Source organism: Hyperolius riggenbachi, chromosome 1 (assembly GCF_040937935.1).
Source record: "Hyperolius riggenbachi isolate aHypRig1 chromosome 1, aHypRig1.pri, whole genome shotgun sequence".
Classification (NCBI taxonomy): domain Eukaryota; kingdom Metazoa; phylum Chordata; class Amphibia; order Anura; family Hyperoliidae; genus Hyperolius; species Hyperolius riggenbachi.
In genome coordinates this window covers 467,712,894-467,736,293 of record NC_090646.1, presented here as the reverse complement: position 1 = coordinate 467,736,293, position 23,400 = coordinate 467,712,894, and the positions used below count along the sequence as shown (strand labels likewise).

At 45.4% G+C, this 23,400-nt stretch overlaps 1 protein-coding gene across 1 annotated transcript in view; it reads left to right on the top strand.

The window, feature by feature from the left end:
• MED13L (mediator complex subunit 13L) overlaps positions 1 to 23,400 on the top strand; it is a 220,627-nt gene that overhangs the window by 5,580 nt on the left and 191,647 nt on the right. The gene's annotated exons all lie outside the window — the stretch shown is intronic.

Below are 23,400 nucleotides of genomic sequence, written 5' to 3'. Positions count from 1 at the left end.
TTTTGAGGTGGTTTTTGCCTCAATGGAAGGTATTGGAAAAATGCAAAACGAGCACAAAATCACTTTGTGCAGCGATAGCGTTCACATTTTTAATATATACACTGTATTTATTATTTTCCGGGTCAAAGAGTTCATTTCCTGACTTGCGTCAGATAGTGAATTAAAAAAAACGCTCGGGAAAAGCTCTTAGAAAAGCTCTTTTCACAAAAATGCAACGCCCGCCCAAGCGCCAGGAATCGGGAAAAAATTGTGTCATAAAAAGGCCAACGCAAACGCGAGCGAAATGCAATGTGAACGAGGCCTTACTGCTTTTTTGGGCTCCAGATTCCTTCCCATTTGCCAGTCCAGAGGGTTTTCTTAATTGAATGGCTGGTCATTTAAATCCTCTCTTCCTGGAGTATCCAGGTCTATGAACAAGCAGTTTTTTCTACTGGGTATGCACCATTTGTGGACGGCACATTCCCAGATAATGTGAATGAGGGCATTATTACTTCACACAGATGAGATCCAGATCTGCACATGGTCAGTAATAGGAATTGCTCATGAATGAAGGGAAGATGTATACAAGCACTCCCATTTCACACAGGCAACTGACAGGCAGTGAATTCACTGCCTGTCACCTGCTGTCCTGCACTGGCGGGGCAATTACTAGCATTCGGTGCTGGATGGGTGCCCCCCCCCCCAATGGAGTCAGATCTGGGCATGGCCGCAGCAAAGCTCAGACTTGATATGTTGCGGTCTTCTGCCCCCCTATAACACCACAGCTTCTCAGTGCTTGACATGTGTGGTGTTGCTATAGCTTTAATTCAACCACATTTAAATTGCAGCTGAATTGCAATGGTCAGCGGCAGGCGGGAGACTGAATTGCTGGGCAAGTGTGCAATTCAGCCTCCTATCTGAAAGAGGCTTTACTATGCATGCATATGGTTTGTGAACTTGCATATGCACAGTTCAAATGTGCTAGTTTGCAAGTGATTCCATTCCAGCATCAGAGAAAAAGATGATGAAATAAAGGACACAATGAAGGCTAGGTGCTAGTGTTTCATTTCATTTACAGGCATATGTAATTTTAGGCTTAGTTTTCATTTCAGGTTGACTTTAAGTATAGCAATATCTGCTCTGTGCTCTTAAAGAGAGTCTGAAGCGAGAATAAATCTCGCTTCAGACCTCATAGATAGCAGGGGCATGTGCGCCCCTGCTAAAACGCCGCTATCCCGCGGCTTAACCGGGGTCCCTTTACCCATAAATCCCCCTCCGTGCAGCGGGGGAGTGCTTCCTGGTTGGGGCAGGGCTAACCGCCGCAGCCCTGCCCCACGTGCGTCTGTCAGCGCGTATCTCCGCCTCTCCCCCACCCCTCTCAGTCTTCCTTCACTGAGAGGGGCGGGGAGAGCCGGCGATGTGCCGCTGATAGACACGACTGGAGGCAGGGCTGCAGCGTTAGCCCTGCCTCCAGGAGCGACCAAGTCTGCGACCAAGTGTTGCAGTGGGGGGTTTGGGGATAAAGGGACCCCCGTTTAGTGGAGCGATATCGGCGGTTTATCAGGGGCACACATGCCCCTGCTAACTATGAGCTCTGAAGCGAGATTTATTCTCGCTTCAGAGTCTCTTTAAAGGGAACCTAAACTGAAAAGGGATATGGATTTTCCCATTTAAAATAATACAGTTGCCTGACGCTCCTGCTGATCCTGTGTCTCTAATACGTTCAGCCAAAGCCCCTCAACAAGCATGCAGATCAGGTGCTCTGACTGAAGTCAGACTGGATCAACTGCATGCTTGTTTCAGGTTTGTGATTCAGCCACTACTGCAGCCAATTAAATCAGCAGGGCTGCCAGGCAACTGGTATTGTTTAAAAGGAAACATCCATATCCATCTCAGTTTAGATTTCCTTTAAGTTCTTGGTGTGCACAAACCTGTGCATAGTAATCCCCAAATATTAGGTGGCATCATACTCTATGATGGCAGCAATTGCAGCAGGCCTATTCGACCCTTCTTATACCAGGACCAATCCTCCCGCACATCTCACTGGAAGTAATGGAGGCGTACAAGAGGAATCGGCGGGGAGACTTGGGCGCAGGATACAGCTGATATATGGCTGATCCTGCTGCTGCACAAGTTCCCGGCCGTGTTAAATACTATTCCCCCTCCAGGCCACCATGGATGGTGGGGAACGAATTATTGTGTTTTTAAAAGTAACTTCAGTCTTCTGACGGCGCCGAAGTTACTCCCTGTGCGCCCAAGTCTCCTGCGCTAGATTCACTCTGTTCGGTAATGGAGACCATCAGAGCACTGAGGGAAACCTCAATAGGATCCTGAGGCTTGACTCACTTTAGGTAAAGAACTAATTTTGTACTTAAGCTTCGGGTCGGGTACACTTTAATATATAATTTAGGGGTTGATTCATCAAGCTGCGCTGTTAAAGCAGCATTTAGCATAATAGTTTTTAACTTTTAGGGTTGGTTCACACGGGCTCCTGCCCGACTTTCGGTGGCATAGCATTTGGCGGCGTAGCATACAGGCTTTCAGCAGCTTTCCGTAACTTTTAGTTGCAGTCAGTGTTTTTCTTCCCTATAGGGGGAGATTAGCCGTGGTGGTTAACCGCCCCAGGATGCTACATGTAGCATCCTGGTCGCCTCGGACGCCAGGGAAAGTGTGGATCGGACCACCACGTTCGCGCAAACGCTCGTAAAAGCCCAGTACAAATGCTCACATTCACTTGAATGGGAGCGTTTAATGCCAAGTGCCGGCGGTAAACGTGAGGCAGACGCCCGTGTGAACCAGCCCTTACTGTACAGGAAAACAGGGAGTTCAGACAATCCTTACTAGGACTAGTACTAGATTTACCTCATCATGTCACTTCAGGAATGCTTTTAGTGACTAATGCATAAGTTGTCACCTAATAAACAAATTTCTGAGCAACTTCTTGATTTTTTTTTTTTTATTATTATTTCAGACTTCGTAACAGACTGTGTTTTTCTGTATGTAAATGCTCAGATAGATGCATACCTCCTAATGTTGCCCTTTTTTTAATTTTTTTTTATGTTTGTTTGTATTGTCTTTGCCTATTGATTAGCATTTTTTCTTTGCTTGTAAGTATGTTCTTTGTACATTACAATCAGACAAGTTAGGTGTTACGTTTCATAAACTCATAAATGTGATTGATTGCTTGAGGGCTCGTTTCCACTATCGCGAATCTGCATGCGTCCAACGCATGCAGATTCGCACATGTAATGCAAGTGGATGGGCCTGTTTCCACTGTAGCGTTGTTGAGGTGCGTTTTTTTCAGCGGTAAAAAAACGCACAAAAGAGCCAACGAATTCAGCTGCGAGTGGAATGCATGCGAATCGCCGCTAATGTATTTAATAGGAAATTCGCATGCGGCTATGGTATGCGAATTTTCGTGCGAATTCGCATGCAAATTCGCATAGGTACCAATGTAATTCAAACAGGCAGTGACATGGTTAATTTCGCATATACCCTCACCTATGCGAATTCGCATGCGAATTCGCGGCAAAAAACGCGCAAAAATTCGCATCCGCATGCTAATTCATGGAATTTCAACAGCGGTGGAATCCAGGCGATTCTGCACCGCAATAGTGGAAACGAGCCCTGAACATGTGAAGCATCTAGCAATGTAGTAAGCTGTGCTCTTCTGCCTAAGTGTCGGTTCACACTTGCTTTAAAGATGTCTGTGCGATATGTATTTAAAGCTCTGCTTAAAGAGACACTGAAGCGGAAAAAAAGATATAGTGAATTGGTTGTGTACTCTGAATAATTACTAGAAGATTAGCAGCAAAGAAAATATTCTCATATTTTTATTTTCAGGTATATAGTTTTTTTTCTAACATTGCATCATTCTATAATATGTGCAGATTACACAACACTCAGCATTCAAAATTATTCTTTCAGAGCAGTCTGTGAACTAATGACCTCTCCTCTGGCAGATAAAAAGAAAACTGTTCACTTACAGTTGAGATAATAAAAGTCAGATAACAGCCCTCTCCACCACTTTGAAAGTCCTACAGCTTAATGGCTTGTTTGCATAGAGATAACAACTGGAGTTTCTCAACTCTTCCTGTACTGGAAACAATTAGACTGATGTATCTGATCTTAATGTTTTATTTCTTAGCTGTACTACACATACAAATCATAATATATTTTTTTTTTTTCGCTTCAGTGTCTCTTTAAACGCAGGAAGCCTTTTTCCCTGATTGGACGGGAAAATGTGCCCAATGAAAGCTTATGAGAACGGACGCTATCCGTTCTCGCTAGGCTAGTCACCGCATCTGCGTCTCTTTCTCCTGCATCCTGTCACAGCCATGACTGCATTGCATAGTGGCCACCGCCATGTGCCCAGATTTTCTTTCTTTACTGCTAATCGTGGCCTTTAGAATAGGTGCCTAGGCAGCGATGTTTTTCTGAAAGGGCTCCTGTGCCCTTTTTTCCTGCTTTGAGCCATTTTTGTTCCAACCTTTTACTATCACTTTTCTATCTGTTTTATTATGGAGGACATTATCCTATAAAGATGAGTATACTCTTCTTTTCTTGTGTGTTTTTTAAGACTGTTGGTATGATCCAATTCACTTTTTCCCCTAAGTTTTCTCCTAGGTGATATTTTCACATCTTATCAATAAAATGCCTTTTAAGCCACCGGCAAGCAAGAAAATCAGAATCATTTTGATCAGGGCTGTGGAGTCGGAGCAATTTTGAGTACCTGGAGTCTGTGGTTTCAGTAAACTGAGGAGTCGGAGTCAGATTATTTTTTAACTAAATTAGACTAAGGAGTCGGAGCAATTTTGGGTACCTGAAGTCTGAGTCGGTGGGTTCATAAACTTCGGAGTCGGATGATTTTTGTACTTACTCCACAGCCCCGAATTTTGGCAGTACATTTTCACCTACTTTTTGCTACTTTTTGCTACTTTTTCAATTTCAGAGTGCAGAAAAGTTATTTTAAACAGAAGATGAATTACCTACTAGGATGAAACTCAAGAGAAAAAGTGAATTGGCTCAGTGTCTTTAGAATTAATAAATTACATTTATAATATTCCTAATTTTAAATGGCTCCTGTAGTGGTATGTTTTTCCAAGGTGTATAGTATTCTTAAACATTTATGCAGTAAGCTGTAATATCAAAGGAAAGAGCAGAGAAGAAATTTACTAACTGAAAAATTCATATAGAGCGCACAGTTGAATTTTGTTTTAATTAAAAATTTTACAATTTCGCACAATACTGGTCCTTTAAGTATGTCTGTTATATGCCTCACACTACCTGTAAAGGTTCAGTTGGCCTTGGAAAGCAGAACAGACCAACTTGACAGGGACACTGATATGGAATGTGGTGTGCATGTGCCGTGGTCTGTGTATTGCGCCACCTCTACTGCAGGCTGAGAGATACAAAACCGTGGGAAGAACTGTGTTTGAGGAACGAGAGCCAGCCTCTTCTATGCCAATGCGAGCAGTGCTGTGACTGTCTCCTATAATGTCCTGTCTCTCACACTGCAGCCTCTTGAGGAAACCTGATCCACATGCCTCTGTGTTCGTCACGAGGCTGCAGTGCAAGAGACAGGACATTATAGAAGACAGTCACAGCACTACTCATATTGGTATAGAAGAGGCTGGCTCTTGCTCCTCACACCCTTTTTTTTTGCTGTAGAGTAGTGGCATCTCTGGTACAGGGGGGCACAATACATAGACTATGGCACACGCACCCCTCTTCACATATTGACGTCTTGGGTAAGCTGGTCTGTTCTGCTTTACGACACTGACTGGATCTTTATGTGGTGCCATGTGAGGTACTGGGAGAGCAAGGAGATAGAATTGTCTTTTTGAAGCCAATTTCTTTTTATTAAAAACTTCCAATGACTCTTGGCATACTGCTAAAATATGCAATGTTTGATAGTTTTCCTCGTACAGTATAAATGAGCACCTTTTATGTCTGTCTACTAGATAAGTCTGAGCTTTTGAAACGTCATCAGAAACTTGCTATGATCCATCTATAGATCTTTTGAGTGAGGCCTGGGCCCCACTAGCAGCGCTTTTCTAAGTGCTTGTGATTTATAAAGCTCTTTCTAGTATAATGCTAATGGAGATTTTTAAAGGCATCCTGAGCACTTGTTAAAAATGAATGGTGACTTACCTGGGGGTTCCTCCAGCCCACTGTAGGCTGCAAGGTCCCCCGGCGTCCTTCTGGCTCCTCTCTCGGTCCTGGCTAGCGGTTCAGTTATGGGGCAGCTCACCCATCACACCAGCCGGCTACGCGTCATCACGCCTACCAGTGTGAGAGAGTCTTGCGCATGCGTGGTTCAGTATTCGATAAAAGCCTCAGGTAAGTACAGATTTCATTTTTATCTACTGCTCAGGGTCCCTTTTTAATGACTCGGCATGACCATTCACAGTACTTTTTACAAGACTTAGCTTGAGAATTAGGTTTGTCGGTGAGGGGCTATATTTTGGTTTACCTCATTGTTTGTAAGTGTGATAAATGTGCCGATACCACAGAGATGCCACAAGCCTCACTAGCCACTCACATGGTTTTTGCTTCGATGCAGCACACATCCACCAGCACTGCTTATTCAGAAAGCATGTGATAAGACTGGTCCCCTGTGGTTTGTCTAGCAGTTTGGCCTTTGCAGAGTAGATATTTCTACCACTCACCACAATTACTTTACATAATGGATAGAAAACACCCAGTTGACGTTTTACTTTCTGAATAGTGCCGCAACTGTTGTTCTCCCAGCCTATAATTATGTTTTATATATGAGTGTTGCGCTGAAAAAAATTAGAAAATCCAGATACTTGGGTTTTTACATTAAGTAAATTGTCATTGCCATAACTTGATATGAAATTGAATTCTTTGGAAAGTGTGTAGTCCCCTTAGATTCAAATCCATTTGTCATTCCTTTTAACTGAAGTCAGACATGAGTGTAAATTCTAGGGATAAGTGGCAGCAGTAAAAATAGTGGTGGAAAAATCCGTGTATGTTATAAAATATGAACATTTTTATTGCAAATTATGCAGTCAGTAAATTAACTAATGCAAATCCAGGCACTATTAGACTACTTTCACGCATGGCGCTGTGCAATTTTCCTGCCTCGCTCTCATACTGCAGGACAATCACACAGCATTATTTTGTATATAACAAACCCCGAGGCAGACTTTGCCGACAGGGTACCGTATTTTTCGGACTATAAGACGCTCCGGACCATAAGACGCACCTAGGTTTAGAGGGCAAATACCAAGAAAAAAAATAAATAAATAAACCTGGTGCATCCATGGTGCAGGGGTGTCTTATGCTGGGAATACACGATTCGTTTTTGCCTTCGTTTAAACCTTCGTTTCGATTGTGCCTTTTGTCCTTCTCGATCCCGAAATAATCGAACATACGGTTAATATCACCACCCACGGTTTCGTTTTTTTTTCCTATTCTGATGGTTTCGTTTTTCCAATGATCGAAGGCTGCAAAGAAACGAAACGAAAATCCCTTTTTACAGGGACGGACTAACATAAACGAATATATAATCGATCTGAACAGCCATCAAGCCTACCAATGGCTCGATTAGATGGATAAAGAGAGATAATATCAAACATGTTCGATCACTAGTCGTTCGTTTTTGGGGTCTATTAATCGAAACTATAATGAGATTATGACTATTTTCACAAACGTTTTCAACACTCGATTCGTTTACCGAACGAAACGAAGGCTAAAACGAAGGCAAAAACGAAACGTGTATTCCCAGCATAATGGACACATACATATACATCAAGCACTCACTTAATGGCAAATCACACTGCAGTATGTAAATTAGAGGACCTGATGGGAACACCACCTACAACAGCCTGATGGGTACATTCAAACATGCCCTCCTGGCGGTATAAAAAAATACGCCAGGAGGCAGCGCGGCAGTTTTTTTTTTTTTTTTTTTTTCTATATCATGTAGCGAGCCCAGGGCTCGCTACATGATAGCCGCTGCTCAGCGGCATCCCCCCGCCCTCTTCGATCGCCTTCGGCGATCTCCGATCAGGAAATCCCGTTCAAAGAACGGGATTTCCTGGAGGGCTTCCCCCGTCGCCATGGCGTCACCGACGTCACTGACGTCGGGTCGTCATTGGGAGTCCCGGGCCACCCCTCGGCGCTGCCTGGCACTGATTGGCCAGGCAGCGCACGGGGTCTGGGGGGGGGGGGGGGCGCGCCGCACCGTATAGCGGCGATCGGGCGCGCGGCGGCGGCGATCAGGGTGCTGGCGCAGCTAGCAAAGTGCTAGCTGCGTCCAGCAAAAAAAAAATTAAACAAATCGGCCCAGCAGGGCCTGAGCGGCACCCTCCGGCGGCTTACCCCGAACTACGTTCGGGGTTACCGCCAAGAAGGTTAAACACACTCCCACCAGGATTCAAAACATCTCCTGCTGCTAAATCTCTTATTAGCTAGGCTACACAATGTTTCATTTCTTTCATTTGTGAAAAGCATTAAACAGTATTCTGCTGTCTGTTATACACATGCTAAGCTCTGAATGGATCACTTACCAAACATGCAGCTTGTGGGTACCATGATCAGGAATGCTCATGTATTACTTAACGCATATTCTGACAGATTGATCTGAACTGTCTGTCACACAACTTGCCTGCTAACGCTGTGCAAAATGAGGGAAAAAAGCAGGACACATTGGTCAAGTGACCCTGCCATCATGCAAAAGTGCTGTAACAGGCCCCCGCCACAGTTCAAAACATATCCTGCTGTAAAATCCAGTCTGCTATATGTGCACAGTTAGCTCTGCACTTACGAACCATGCAGCTGCTAACACATCTGGATCGGGGAGCGACACACCAATCGCCTCTGCAGTTTGCCCAGTTGAATGCTTCAGATTTATGGGCGGTGCGGCGTTTCAGAGTTATGTCCGGTAAAGTGCACACCGTGGCTCCAGAGCAGCTGCGGAAGTAACCATGGTGAGATGCAACAGGAGGCAATTGGCCAATCAGGAGGGAGCGCTGCCTCTATACCCGCCAATCCCTGCCGCCCGCGTGCTGACAGACCACGATGGTCTCGAGGGCGAGACATGGTTCGTCATTAGGGCCAATCACTGCACTCGCTGATACTGAGCGAATGCAGTGATTGGCTCTAATGACTGAACCATGTCCCGCCCTCGAGACCATCGCGGTCTGTCAGCACGCGGGCGGCTGTGATTGGCGGGTATAGAGGCAGCGCTCCCTCCTGATTGGCCAATTGCCTCCTGTTGCATTTCGCCGTGGTTACTTCCGCAGCTGATTGGGAGCCGCGGCGTGCGCTTTACAGGCCATATAACTGGGACAACTACAGAGTCGGTTGGTGAAACGAACTGCAGGCTATCTCGACCATTGGACTGCTGCCCTCCCATCGGGTCTAGTGGCAGCTGCAGGGGACTAGAGGCAGCAGGCGGCTGCAGTATGTAGGTATGTGGGGGGATACTTTGGACACATGGCGCAGGTCTAAACTTTAGTATTCGGACCATAAGACGCACTGACTCCCCCCCCCCCCCCCCCCCGCTTTTTGGGGGAGAAAAAGTGCATCTTATGGTCCAAAACTACGGTAATTTCTCTAGCTGTGCCCCCTCAGTGACGTGCTCCCTACTGAGCAGGAAGCGCACTGGATTTTTTAATTATCTGCGCATGCGCGCACTACTGCCACAACAATCTGTAATTGCTGCTGTGCCATTGACTCTAATGCAATCCGATTTATTTTGTGAGATATTTATCTGGAATGCCTGGTTTAGGTAAAATTCCTAAGCTTTGGCAGTGATAAAATGTCTTTTATGTTGCATACTTTTAATCAACAAGATTGCACCATCCTCCCCCCTCCAGCGCCCCCTGTGGCCTGGCAACAGTGAGTGGGTAGGAAGTGACAGTTCTTCCTCCCCTCTGTGCATCTTTAACTCCACCTCCTCCACTGGGGGCTTTAGGTCTGTTTGTTTCACTGCACACAGCGCACTGGTTGGCTGCGCTATGTGCAGGCTTGTGTTAATTGAGGTTGGAAGGATATCCGACCTCAATTATCACAAGCCTGCACACAGCACAGCTCCCCTTTGTGCTGTAAAACATAAAGCGAAACTAAAGCGGCAGTTGGAGGGGGTGGAATTATGGACGGGCATGGGGAGGAAGAACTACCACTTCCTCCCCGCTCATACTCTATGCTCTGCCTGAGTCGAAGAGTACGACTGAACAGAACTGGGGCCACAGGGTGTACTGGACAGTGTTCTCCCCAGAGATTTTTTCCAGCCGAGTGGGGCACGGCAGGGATATGCAGGGCCGGTACAGCTTTGCTTACAGCATAGGAGGAGGACAAGATGAGCTGATGTCAGCCGGGTGCTCATCAAAGTTAGCCGGGTGCTCATCAAAGTTAGCCGGGTGGAGCACCCGGCTAAAAGAACCTGGGGAAAACACTGCTGGAGGGTGGAGGATGGTGCTGCGACTAAGTCAATAAGTCAGTAGTAAAAAACAAAAGTTTAAGGGGGGGAGGGGGGAACCGGGTTAGGGGTACTTAAAATCAGTTGCTGTCAGGCTTCCTTCACACTAGCACTGAAAATCCTTTCTTACCACTAGGTGCCGCGACTGCAATGAGTCAGTGGAGCCTTGCACAGTTAATGCACTGCGCCAGAAGCATTTGATCAGACGCAAAGTCTGCAGTGCATTACTGCATGATCTGTGCCTACCGCACGGATTATACAGCAGTGCAAAGCTGTGGGCAACGCAGCAAGTGTGCATGGTGCAATGCAGCATGCATGCGTGGGCTGATGGGATTCCTAGATTTACTTTTTGCCCAGCAGGAAGTACATCACTAGCTGGTGGCAGCACTACGAATATGACCCTGTTGTCGCCACGGCTGTGGAGTCGATACAAAAATCATCCGACTCCTCAGTTTATGAAACCTCCGACTCCAGGTATCCAAAATTTCTCCGACTTCTTAGTCTAATTTTTACAAATGCTATGGATTTTTCATAAATCATCAGACTCCTCAGTTTATGAAACCACTGACTCCAGGTACCCAAATTGATCCGACTCCACAGCCCTGGTCGCCTCACAGTGATGCAGGGTCATATGAAGGCTGATTATTGTGGCGCGGCAGGAGCATTGTACTGCAATTACAGAGATCAAGTGTAAAACCGGCCTGACTTGTAACAGATCAGACAACTTGCAGGCCAGATGAAAGGAATGTTCAAGATTCCTTATGAGTCGGTTTACATTATATGCATTTTAACTGAAAGCTTTCGCAATGTACTGCAATAGAACTACTGATCAGTTAATGCCTCAGTTTTTCAGTATACAGTGTGAAAGAGGCCTATGACTCTGGCTGAGAATGGATGTTTGTTTTTTTTTTTGTCCGTTCTCTGCTCATCATAAAATTGACAGTGAAGGCACCTATTTTATATGAACTCTGTAAAGTGCTATGATAATGCTTTATAAATCCTATCTAATTCCTCTGTCACTGTGTCCTCCTGTGCCTGGCACACATGCGGGCGCGCTTCGGGCATCAGACGTGGACTGGTTTGCAGGGTGCGTGGCAATGCAGGTGTGGAGTAGGGGGTTGTGGCCGTCTGCACAAGGTTGCTCGCACGTTGCACATGGCCAGTAGCCTAGTAGTAGTTATTATTAAACAAAATAAGACTGCCTGTTAAATGCTTCTGACAAACCGACAATGAATGCACTGCCTGTCGGCATCTGATGTGAACATAAACTTCTACAAAATGCAGCAGGAAGAGTATGAGCACCCAAAACTAAGCATGTTTTAACAGAGTCAGGAATGACAGGAATCTCTTCCTGCTGGAGTTACCAGGTGATGCTGAATCCTGCCATGCTTCACATCTTACATAAATCATCCCTTTTAAGTGCATTGATTCTTTGAGGGCCAGTTTCCACTACACGCAGATTCTGCATGCAGAAAACTGACTCCAATGAATGCCTATGGGAAATCTGCATAAAAAAAATCACGTTCAGTGGAAACAGGCCCATAGGCATTCATTGGAGTCAGTTTTCTGCATGCAGAATCTGCGTGTAGTGGAAACAGGCTCTTAAGGAAACCTGAAGTGAGGGTAAGTAGCCTGTCAGTGACATTCCCACTTCCTCAAGTGCCTGGCTGATGTGCTGCTGTTTTTACTTCTACAAACTGCAAGTCATAAACTTGAAACACACGCATCCAGCCAGAAAAGTCGCATGGAATCAAGACTTTTCATATGCATATTGATTCTGGGTCAGCGATTCTGAAAGTTTTAAAGACCAAGCATTAGCATAAAAACCAGACAAGCAGCATTTGTTAAACCCCAAATAAACCTGACATTGAAGTTTAGAAAGCACAAAGATTGTTTAGTGTAAATTACACAAACATGGACCGATTGTATTGGTATCTTTATAGCTCATTTAAGTGCCTCTTGAAAAGTTATTAAATTAAAAGCAGTTGTCACATGTATACCTGCATGCCACTGATATGTCATTGAGTATGGCAAAGAAAGCGTAAATAGAAGTTGAGCATAGCTGATAAGACATTTAAAAAAAAAAAAAAAAAAAAGCCTGAGCACAATTGTTGGTAACTCCTAGAAAAAATTACAAATAATTGGATCACAAAGATTTTTTTTTTTCCCTTTCATTACTATCACACCTCTCCAATTGTGCAATAAGTTATTCAGTCTATTTAAAGTGTACCTAAATCCTTGCAATGGAACAGAAGGAAAACTGAGAGAAATGTACTCTGTTTAGAGAGTTTAGCCTGTCTATTCTTCCCTCATCTGTGACAATTGTTGTAATTTGATCTCTCTCCGGTGTCAGCTGACTACCACAGCAGAGAAGCTAATTGGTAAACACAGGATGTTAACAATATCTGCTTTCATGAAAGCAGGAAGTAGATGCATCAGATTTATTGCAGGATTTGTATCAACTGAAACCAGGAAATGGTTTTCTTTAAAGGTTATTATGCTGTTGCCTGTTGCTTATCTTTTAGAGCAGAGAGGGCGTTCTGAGTTCAGGTCCGCTTTAAGGTGGGAAAACGTGTTACACTGCCGTTTGCCATCATTGTGTGTCCCACACTGAACATGAATTATGGACAAGTGTGTTTAAAGGCAAACACAGTATGACTGTCTCCAAGCTGCTTGATGTTCCCATGAACAGTTACGAATATAAGTTTATAAGACTGTAGCCAGGCTCCCTAGATACAGCCGAAGCTACCCAGATTGGGTATAAAGATAGAATGGTAGACAAAAACAGAGGACCCTTCCCAAAAATACACACTGAACTCCCAAAGTCAAGGTCTTATCACTGTCAGTTGCATCATCCGTTGCTTTTTGAGTGGTAGTAGGTTCAGTGAAATAAAGAACTGGACACTCCTAAAATGTACACAGTATTGGCAAGCCATGGCCAATACGGACCCCCGGTCACATATGACCCCTTAGCGCACGAACGCCACTAGGATCAGTGTGTATGGAGGCGGCGGCGTGAAGGACACTGCGTCTCTGCACAGCGGTAGGTGGCCTGTGTCTCTGCCTACCATATAACCATAGCTTCTCTGCGCACTCTGCATTGCAATATTCCGTATCTTTGAAATATGACGCACCCACTTTTCCCCCAAAATTTTTGGGGAGAAAAAGTACACCTTGCATTCCGGAAAATACGGTACCTGTACAGCAAGCCACTTCAGCACAGACTTGAGAGCTGCAGCTTCAAACTGTCTGTATCATGTTATTATGCAGTCTGACTGGTATGAGGATGCTGAGTGGGAATGTCCAATGGGATGCCAATAATTCTGAGTTGATGTTTTCTTCTGATTCATTCAGCTTTGAAGTGGGTCAATTAAAAGCTACAGCTGCTGCATTTGATTACTTTCTAAGCTGCATAAATTTGCATGAACTTGGAATTTTTAGCATGTCACTGACCATCCCTTAGGGCCCGTTTCCACTAGAGCTGAATCTACAGTGTTTCCCTGCATGTAATTCGGGCAGGGGAAGGCTTCCTATCCCTCCAATGCTTTGCCGTCTGAATAGTGCTTTGATGTGTTTCTGGATGGCATGCTGCAGTTTCCTGCAGCCTGTGCCCCAATTTCTATAGCCCTGAATGGCACGGCCAGGTCAGCTGCGTGCTTACATCACTGCAAGTGCCGGCATGCAACCTGCGCACACTGACTATGAGCAAATTGGCCCTTATGCTGAGCCAGGAAACCGCATCCCATCAATGGGAGGATCAACATCCCATTTTAAAGAGAATTTTTAGCCACAGAAGCTTTTACTTGGCAGAAAAAGATAACATTTGAGACTTTAGCCTACTAAGCTGTCAGATTGTATATTTAGATCTCGGGAATTTGTGATAAACCACAATGCACTTAGCACAAAAACACTGCATTATATTTGTACTGTAAAAAGGTTTAAATGCAAAGCGTGCATTCTTTTAGTTCATGCTGCTTAGAACTGTGCGGAACCAATCAAGTAAGTGCAAAGTACACAACGTAAGTGTTATGTGGCATGCCCATATTGTAGTTTAAAGTCCTACCATCTACAGATACATATTTTTTTTTTTCTTGTCCAGCTTGTTTCTCAAAGGAATATTTAAGTTTGAAAAAAAATTACTTTTAACTTACCTGGGCTTCTTGCAGCCCCCTGGAGTCCTGCCCACGACATCCTCATGATTCCCGCCGGCCAGCATCGGCAACCCCAGCAAAGTTGGCTACTGTGCACGTTAGGCCCTGAGCTGCGCACACCCTAATAGCGCTCTAGTTGCTGGGAGTGTTTTGAACATGCTTAGTAGTGATTTCCGCTCATGCGCAGAACGCTTCCAACCACCAGTGCTGGCAAGAGGGCATCAGGATGACATCCTGGGAGCTGCAAGAAGCCCCAGGTAAGTTTAAATCATTTTTTCCCCAGACTTAAATATTCCTTGAAAGGACCACTATTATGAAAAATCATAAAATTTAAAAATACTTGTGTACATATACTTATAAGATGTATATTTCTCCCAGAGTAAAATGCCCAATAAAATAAAATTACTTTTCTTCTATGTCGCTTACGGTAGGCAGTAGAAAACATCTGACCAGCTTTGGACTAGTCCATCCATTTAGAAAAAAAGGGGGGATGAATATATATTTGGGGTGCTATTAAGCATTTTTTTTTCGGGGGGAGATGGCGATGTTAACCCTTTTCACGATATAATTCTGCAGGTGATCAATTGTCTGATTCAATAGTTCGGCCCACTAACGCAAGGAAAGCTGCTAACTAATTTGATCAGATTGAAGGAATCGATTCATAGCAGCTTTCCTTCTGTCAGTGGGCCTGAGTGCTCGTTTACGATTGATGATACAATTGCCCGGAACATTGTATTATTAATGGCCACCTATACATAAGGGTTTTTTTTTTTTTTTGTGTTAATTCTAAACCACTAATGCAGGGGTGCCCACACTTTTTCGGCTCGCGAGCTACTTTCAAATTTGCCGAGGCCAGGAGATCTACCAACGTCCCAAATGCCTGCAGCATAGGTTACGTGCCCTCAGTATAGGTTTGCCAGGTATATGGGCCCTCAGTGTAGGTTAGCCTGGTATATGGGCCCTCAGTGTAGGTTAGCCTGGTATATGGGCCCTCAGTGTAGGTTAGCCAGGTATATGGGCCCTCAGTATAGGTTAGCCAGGCATATGGGCCCTCAGTGTAGGTTAGCCAGGCATATGGGCCCCCAGTGTAGGTTAGCCAGGCATATGGGCCCTCAGTGTAGGTTAGCCAGGCATATGGGCCCCCAGTGTAGGTTAGCCAGGCATATGGGCCCCCAGTGTAGGTTAGCCAGGCATATGGGCCCCCAGTGTAGGTTAGCCAGGCATACGGGCCCCCAGTGTAGGTTAGCCAGGTATAGGGGCCCCCAGTGTAGGTTAGCCAGGCATATGGGCCCCCAGTGTAGGTTAGCCAGGCATATGGGCCCCCAGTGTAGGTTAGCCAGGCATATGGGCCCCCAGTGTAGGTTAGCCAGGCATATGGGCCCCCAGTGTAGGTTAGCCAGGCATATGGGCCCCCAGTGTAGGTTAGCCAGGCATATGGGCCCCCAGTGTAGGTTAGCCAGGCATATGGGCCCCCAGTGTAGGTTAGCCAGGCATATGGGCCCCCAGTGTAGGTTAGCCAGGCATATGGGCCCCCAGTGTGGGTTAGCAAGGGATATGGGCCCTTAGTGTGGGTTAGCCAGGCATACGGGCCCCCAGTGTGGGTTAGCCAGGCATACGGGCCCCCAGTGTAGGTTAGCCAGGTATAGGGGCCCCCAGTGTAGGTTAGCCAGGTATAGGGGCCCCCAGTGTAGCTTAGCCAGGTATAGGGGCCCCCAGTGTAGCTTAGCCAGGTATATGTACCTGCAGCGTAGGTTAGCCAGGGTCCTCTGGACCCCTGGAACCTCCGACAGGCACTCAGGCAGGCCCCTCACCAATAAGAATGTCGGGGAGAAGACGGCACACCAAGAAGACAGCAAGATGCGGCGAGAAGAGAGGGAGGAGAGAGGCGGCGCAGCCGCTACGTCATGGCTGGGGGCGGCGCCGGGCATGTTACAAGCACGCACGTTGCAGGCTGCCCGGCGCCGCCCCCCAGCCATGACGTAGCGGCCGCGCCGCCTCTCTCCTCCCTCTCTGCTCGCGCGTCTTCTTACTCTTCTCCCCTGCATTCTTATTGGCCGGCAGCTAAAAATGCTGCTGGCCGCAAAATTTAGAGACGCGGCCAAGAGGCCGCGATCTACTGAGAAGGCGGTCGCGATCTACCGGTAGATTGCGATCGACCTATTGGGCAGCCCTGCACTAATGTTACTGTGATAATTCTGAGTAAAATCTGCCCAAAGTGCTTGTCCTTTATATATGTACTAGGCCTAAAGCCTGTTTAAAAACGTGCGCTAGGCTCTGGCCACGACTCCCGCACTGGCTCTCTCCCTCAAGTGGTGCGTGCACAAACCCGGCCCTGTCCTCCTCCTGCTCTAAGTGCCATGCATGTGCAGTAGGGGAAGCTGGAAAAGTATAGAATTACAGTATGTTATTGTAGAACTTTGTTTAACACCATCATGTTTACTATATTGTTTACTATTCAAACAGAAAATCCCAGGCAAAAGTTGAAAAAGACCATTGAAATGGAAAAGCTATTGCATTTTTCCTATTTGTTCTAATGCACAAGAACATGGGGAGTATTTCTAAAAGTGTTTTCTACAATGCAGCTAAAGCTACTTTAGAGCAGCTGAGACGAGCAGAGAATCTGTAAGACGTACATGGAAAAAAGGGCACAGGGGTTTGCCACTAGTAGAATATTGGTAAGATTAGTGATATTCTACTACTGAATTGCGATAGTAAAATATCGGTAATATTTACCAATATTTTACTATGGCTAAACCGAACCCTCCCCTTGCCGATGCCTAACCCTAAGACGCCCTCCCCCGGTGGTGCCCTAACCCTAAGATCTCCCTCTTGGTGGTGCCTAAACCTAACCCTTCCCCTAAACCTTTCATCCCCCCTGCCCCCCCCCCAATAATGGAAAGCTGTGATGTGTGGCAAACAATGTAAATTTCAGCACCTGCTCAAATCGGCGGTAAAGATTACAAATATCTGCGCCCAATAGTATCATGGGTGCTGGGGCTTGCGGAAATACAAATAGTGGCTTTTTGCAATTCTGCGACCCCCGACGCCTGGGATTTTATCAGGCACCGATAATTGCAATCATTACCGCTAACTGGCGCCTGCAGGCCGAAAGCCGTGATTAAGGCAAAGAAGGTAAATTTCGGCGCCCAATTGGGGCCGCCACGGTGCGCCTCTAATTTGCCTGTAATTGCGGCTTTTATAATGGGCACCTATGGCGTTGCCTTTCTTTCAGTCTCCTGTGCCCTTTTACCTGCTTCGGTCTGTAAGACTTTATTGGTACTGGACAGATTTGGATTTCATTCTGTCTGCCAGTGCCTTGTTTTTATTGTGTGTTTTTTTTTTTTTTTTTTTTTTTTTTTTTTTTAATAAAGGACACAGCAGGACAGCCAGTCAGTCTGCATATGGAAATTATGGCAGCCTCCCTATCCTTCTTACTTCCTTTAAAAAAAAAGTGTGCAAATACATAAATACATATTCAAATTTATTGAATTAGAGGAAAAAGAACAGTTAAGAGAATATTTTTTCATGGTTAATGCACTGTTGTCAGCATTTTTGACTGCTTCTGATTGAAGCCAGTCCTGATGTCATTTCCTACCTTACCTTTTGTTTTCTCCTAGAAACTGCAGCTGGTTCTGTCGGAGTAACGCACCGCCTGCAGACCATGTATTTACCGGGCAACGTGCTTCACCGCATGGTTGCTCTGCACGTTTAACACACAATGCAATGTGCACAGTGTGAAAAAGACCATAACTTACTCACATCTGTAAGAATACAGCGTTGTCTATGTTCTGTAAAACGCACACCTAAAAATGAATTTGTTGTGAATGAGCTTATTGATTAACATAGGCTGTCAGTTCAAATGCATTTTTGTATTGCCTTAATTCTGACAGCATTGTGCACTGTGGGAGTGAGACCTTGAAGTGTAAGGCTGCTTTCAGAGTGGGATGTTACAGGCGCACGTTAGAGCAGCCTGTAACGCAGCCCAACTCAAAGTAATGAAAATCAATGGGCTGTTCAGTGCCCACGTTACAGTGTAACGCTGAACGTTCTGAGAAAGTGCAGCATGCTGTGCGTTATATGCGATTTTAGTCACTTTAGACTGCTTGCACATGCTCAGTTATGTTGGAGGAGGGGAGAGTCCGCTAGTGCCCCTAGCCACATGGCTAATTAATATTAACTGCACTGTGTGACGTGCATTGTTTACTTCCTGGAGCGGACGCTCTGTGCGGGGATTGGCTGGCGGGACCACGTGATGCGGAGTGTTCCGATCATGTGGTCTCTGCAGTCCATAGAACAAAAAAAGGCGCACCAAAAACTGCATAACACGGTTCTATGTAGCCTCCTCCTTCAACACCACCAGGCGTTGCGTTAGGGGCACGTTCTACGATCTTAACATACCCTAAAAGGCAACGTCCTGATGTGAAAAAGGCCTAACTCTGGATTTCTAGAGAATTTCCCATACACATTCTTGATCACATTCTAATAAGTTTTACATTCAAAATAAATAACCATAAAGCTAGCATCAATTGTTGCCTATCTATAGCCTACCCTTGACAAATGCCATTATAACAGGTTACTCTGTGCTATTCACTCTACCTGTTAGTGGTTTTAATGTTGTGACTGTTGAGTGTATATGGGTGTTGAGTGACCTGTTCTGCTGGACCTATCCGTATCCTGCAAAGTCACCTTACTGGCAATGACTATGTGAACCTTTTTGAGTGACCAGGTCCATCCCATGGTGCAAAGTTGGTTTGGTGATGCATTTTATCAAGATAACAAGGTCCCTTTTCACACAGCTCACATTGTCCAGGACTGTTTTTCTTAGCACCAAGGTGAATTTCACATCTGCCATGGCCTCCACAATCTACCCAACCTCAATTTTTTTTGAGCCCCTGTGGTCAGTATTGGAGACAGATGTTCTAACGTGTCCACCTCCATTGTCATTAAAGTAAAAATGTATATGAAACCTGTATTTACTACATGTACTGTATCTCATGTTTGTTTTCAGTTCAGGAGTGTTTTAACAAAAGTACTCCCATACAGGAAAAAATAAAGATACAGTGTAATCAAACCAGTTGTTTGTTTCCTCACCAAAAGGTGGCCATACACTGGTCGATTTGCCATCAGATTCGACCAACAGATAGATCCCTCTCTGATCGAATCTAATCAGAGAGGGGTCGTATGGCTGCCATTACTGCAAACCGATTGTGAATCGATTTCAGCATGAAACCGATCACAATCTGTGGTGGTGCTGCCCCCCCCCCCCCGCATACATTACCTGCTCTGCCAGCACATGTCCCCCCGGTCACCTCTGTCTTCTTCTCCGCTGGGTTCCGGCTGGCTTCACTTCATTATGTCCAGGGAAGCTTAAATCGGCAGGCTTCACTTCTTCCTGTACCGGCAGGAAGTTTAAACAGTAGAGCGCCCTCTACTGTTTAAACTTCCTGCCGGGACAGAAAGAAGTGAAGCCTGCTGGACTTGGAGCCCAGCGCGGAGACGGAGCAGCGGTGACAGTGGGGATACGCGCCAGCCAGATCAGGTAATGTATTGCCGCTAGCGTCGGTCGTTGGGCATTCGAACGCCGCTATCGGTGCACTCCCGACCCGCCAGCGATCGAGAAAAATGTTCCGCGCGGACGGATCGACGGGAACGATTGATTTCGGACGGAAATCAAACGTTTGCGCAACGATTTCACAGCAGATTCGATCAGTGATCGAATCTGCTGTATATCGCAGGAAAATCGTTAGGTAGATGGGCCCCTAAAGAGTTGTAAAAAGTACATCCAGGGCTTATGAAGAGAGGGAATACATGTGATACTAGCACATGTGCTGGCACTTACACCTCTTATTCGTTTTATCCACTTAAATAAAAAAATTAAAAATAAAAACAAACCATGTGCTTTTCAAGGCTCACAACCTTTCCAGAAACATGAGTAATGAAAAAGTTCTCATGAGGGTTTTCAGGACAAGATTACACATGCTTTTCAGGATCTAATTGGTTTGTGATAGAACTTCCGAGGCATTTTGATTTTACACATCTCTATACAGCCACTAATTTTACAGTATTTTACTCAAAATTACATATACACAGCAGCCGTTTATATATTGTTCATGTTGGCACTACCCCATCCTTACAACTTCCACCTGTGGAAGCCCACCACAATCGGCACGCCACAAGCAGACACTTCATGCATCTAGACCTAGACTGGGTGCAATTGTGTTCCTGGGATCCCCTGGATATAGCCCCTGCTAGGGGCAATTTGTTCTAGCTATAAGGCTCCGGTTTTTGCTTAGCCGCTGTCTGCTGCCGTACCCTTTATTACTTAACCTAGTTGTGAATGTGATATTACATAAAGAAAAAGGGAGCTCAGTCCTAAATGTGAGCTCATGTGAGTGGCACTGGGTTGCAGGCTTCCCTGTAGCCCAGGGGTCTCAAACTCGCGGGCCATTTGCGGCCCTCGGTACAATATTTTGTGGCCCGCGCCGGCAAAAGAGACACGGTAGCGAACTATTTTACCTTATAGATCGCTTCAGTGCTCCCAAGTAATCCGCCGCATCCCCGCAGCTAAACAAGGGCTGCAGAGCCCCCAAATCCCCTGGGCAAACATCCACGACTGCGCTGAGGGGCAGAGCTTCCAGCTGTAGCTCTGCCCCTCCTGATGTCAATCACCGCACGGATCGCCGCCTCTCCCCGCCCCTCTCTGTGAAGGAAGAGTGAGAGGGGCGGGGAGAGGCAACGATCTGCCGCGATTGACGTCAGGAAGGGCAGAGCTGAAGCTGAAAGCTCTGCCCCTTCCAGGAAATGCCGGCGGATTGCCCCCCGGGTGATTTGGGGGCTCTGCAGCCCTCGTTTTGCGGCGGGGCCACAGCAGATTACTTGTAATGGGAGCACTGAAGCGAACTATAAGGTACAATAGGCAAAATAGTTCACTTTTTTGTGAAATCCCTTATGCGGCCCAGCCTCATCCTGACTTTGCCTCCTGCGGCCCCCAGGTAAATTGAGTTTGAGACCCCTGCTGTAGCCAGTCCAGGCTGTGCTCAGTTTGAACTCACAAAGCTCCTCAGTCTTGGGGAGACCGTTGCATCTATAAGCAACAAGCGTTCTGAGTCTATGGTGGTGTTCTCAATTTATTTTCTAGGCTTGGACTATGTTTACCAGCACATATCATTTGCAGCTTGGTGGCCAAGTTGCTGAACAGATTTTTCCATATTATGGAGAGGCATATTTTGGATAGCAGATAAGTCTTTGAAAAATGAAAGATCACAGACCAATTTTACCCCCCTTCCATGTAGTATGAGGGCATACTCTACACAGTCTATTCTATGGAGCTGAACTCCCCATCAGATAAAAATCTTTGCAAGATGCTGCACACAAAGATGCTGTACACATGCAACAGATCAGTATCTGCAAAAGATCTGTTCCTGCAAAATGCATTCATAGTCTATATCTGCAGATCTCATACCTTGTTTAACGGACAATTATCTGCAGATCAGATCCACCAGGATGGATCTTCAGATCGGCAGATAATTGTCTGATCTGCAGATGAATGTCCATTAACCAAGGTGTGTATGAGATCTGAAGATATCATAGACTATCAATGCATTTTGCAGGAACTGATTTTTGCAGATGCTGATCTGTTGCATGTGTACAGCATCTTTGTGTGCAGCATCTTGCAAAGATTTTTATCTGGGGAGTTCAGCTCCATAGAATAGACTGTGTAGAGTATGGCTATTATACTACATGGAAGGGGGTAAAATTGGTCTGTGATCTTTCATTTTCAAAGACTTATCTGATGTGTGTAGCCACCTTAAGCTAGTCTGGGTGAGAGCCTGTTGTAAGCAGTGGTACATTGACACTGCCAGGTATTCAGGCACTGCAGTTAGCATCTTTAGCCAGTAGGTGTGGGTCATGTCCAGGCCAGGTGCTGTCCAGCTCTCTATGGTCTTGTAGGTCTGCTACCGGCAGTTTTCTGGTTCACCATAAAAACAAGACCATTAAACAGCGGCAGCTGGAAATGTTAAACTGGCAGAGCATAGGTAGATGCTGTGTTTTTCTACTAAACCAGTGCAAATCTATTAAAGATACAGAAGTGACAGACTCCGAGATTATTGAAAAAAATCTGATTAGTATCTTAAAAACCATTCCCCAGTCAGCATAGCAATCTAATGTCTAGTACACACCATACCATTTTCTGTAAGATTTTCTGTTAGATTTACCTGCCAGAAAGATCATTTCCAACATGTTGAAAAACAGAAAATTGTATGGTGTACAGTATCAGGCTGTTGTTCAACCGTCTACAACTATTTCAAAGCGTGCCAGTGAGATTTCATTTGTCATTGTAAATGTTAATAAGCCAGTGTTTTTATCTGTGCTGTCCAATAGCAGCACAGAGATGCAATCTGGTATCCATTCTTATCTTACCTCCTACGTTCCTGGTCCTCACTGATTGGCTGAGGGTAGTTGAGTGTGACACTAGGCTGGGAAGGGAAATGCGAAGAAGCTTCTGAAATACGACCTGTTACAGATCTCAGTGGCGAAGAAGGTGGGCAATGCATACACTATCTCAGGCAGGGGAGAAAAGAAATGTAAACTAATAAATGTAAACTGTATTTAAGAGAACATGTGATAACATTCTTTATTAGATATTAGTTACCAAAATAACTTGTATATAAAGTAATAGCAGTGCTTAGTCCACAAAAATAAACCAATCGAAAAAACAAGTTATTTGTGCTGCTGCATATCTGATTTTGGCTGTATATCTGATGTACTGTATATGTTACTGCCAGAACGCTTCCTCCTTCCAGTAATCTTTTACCCGGA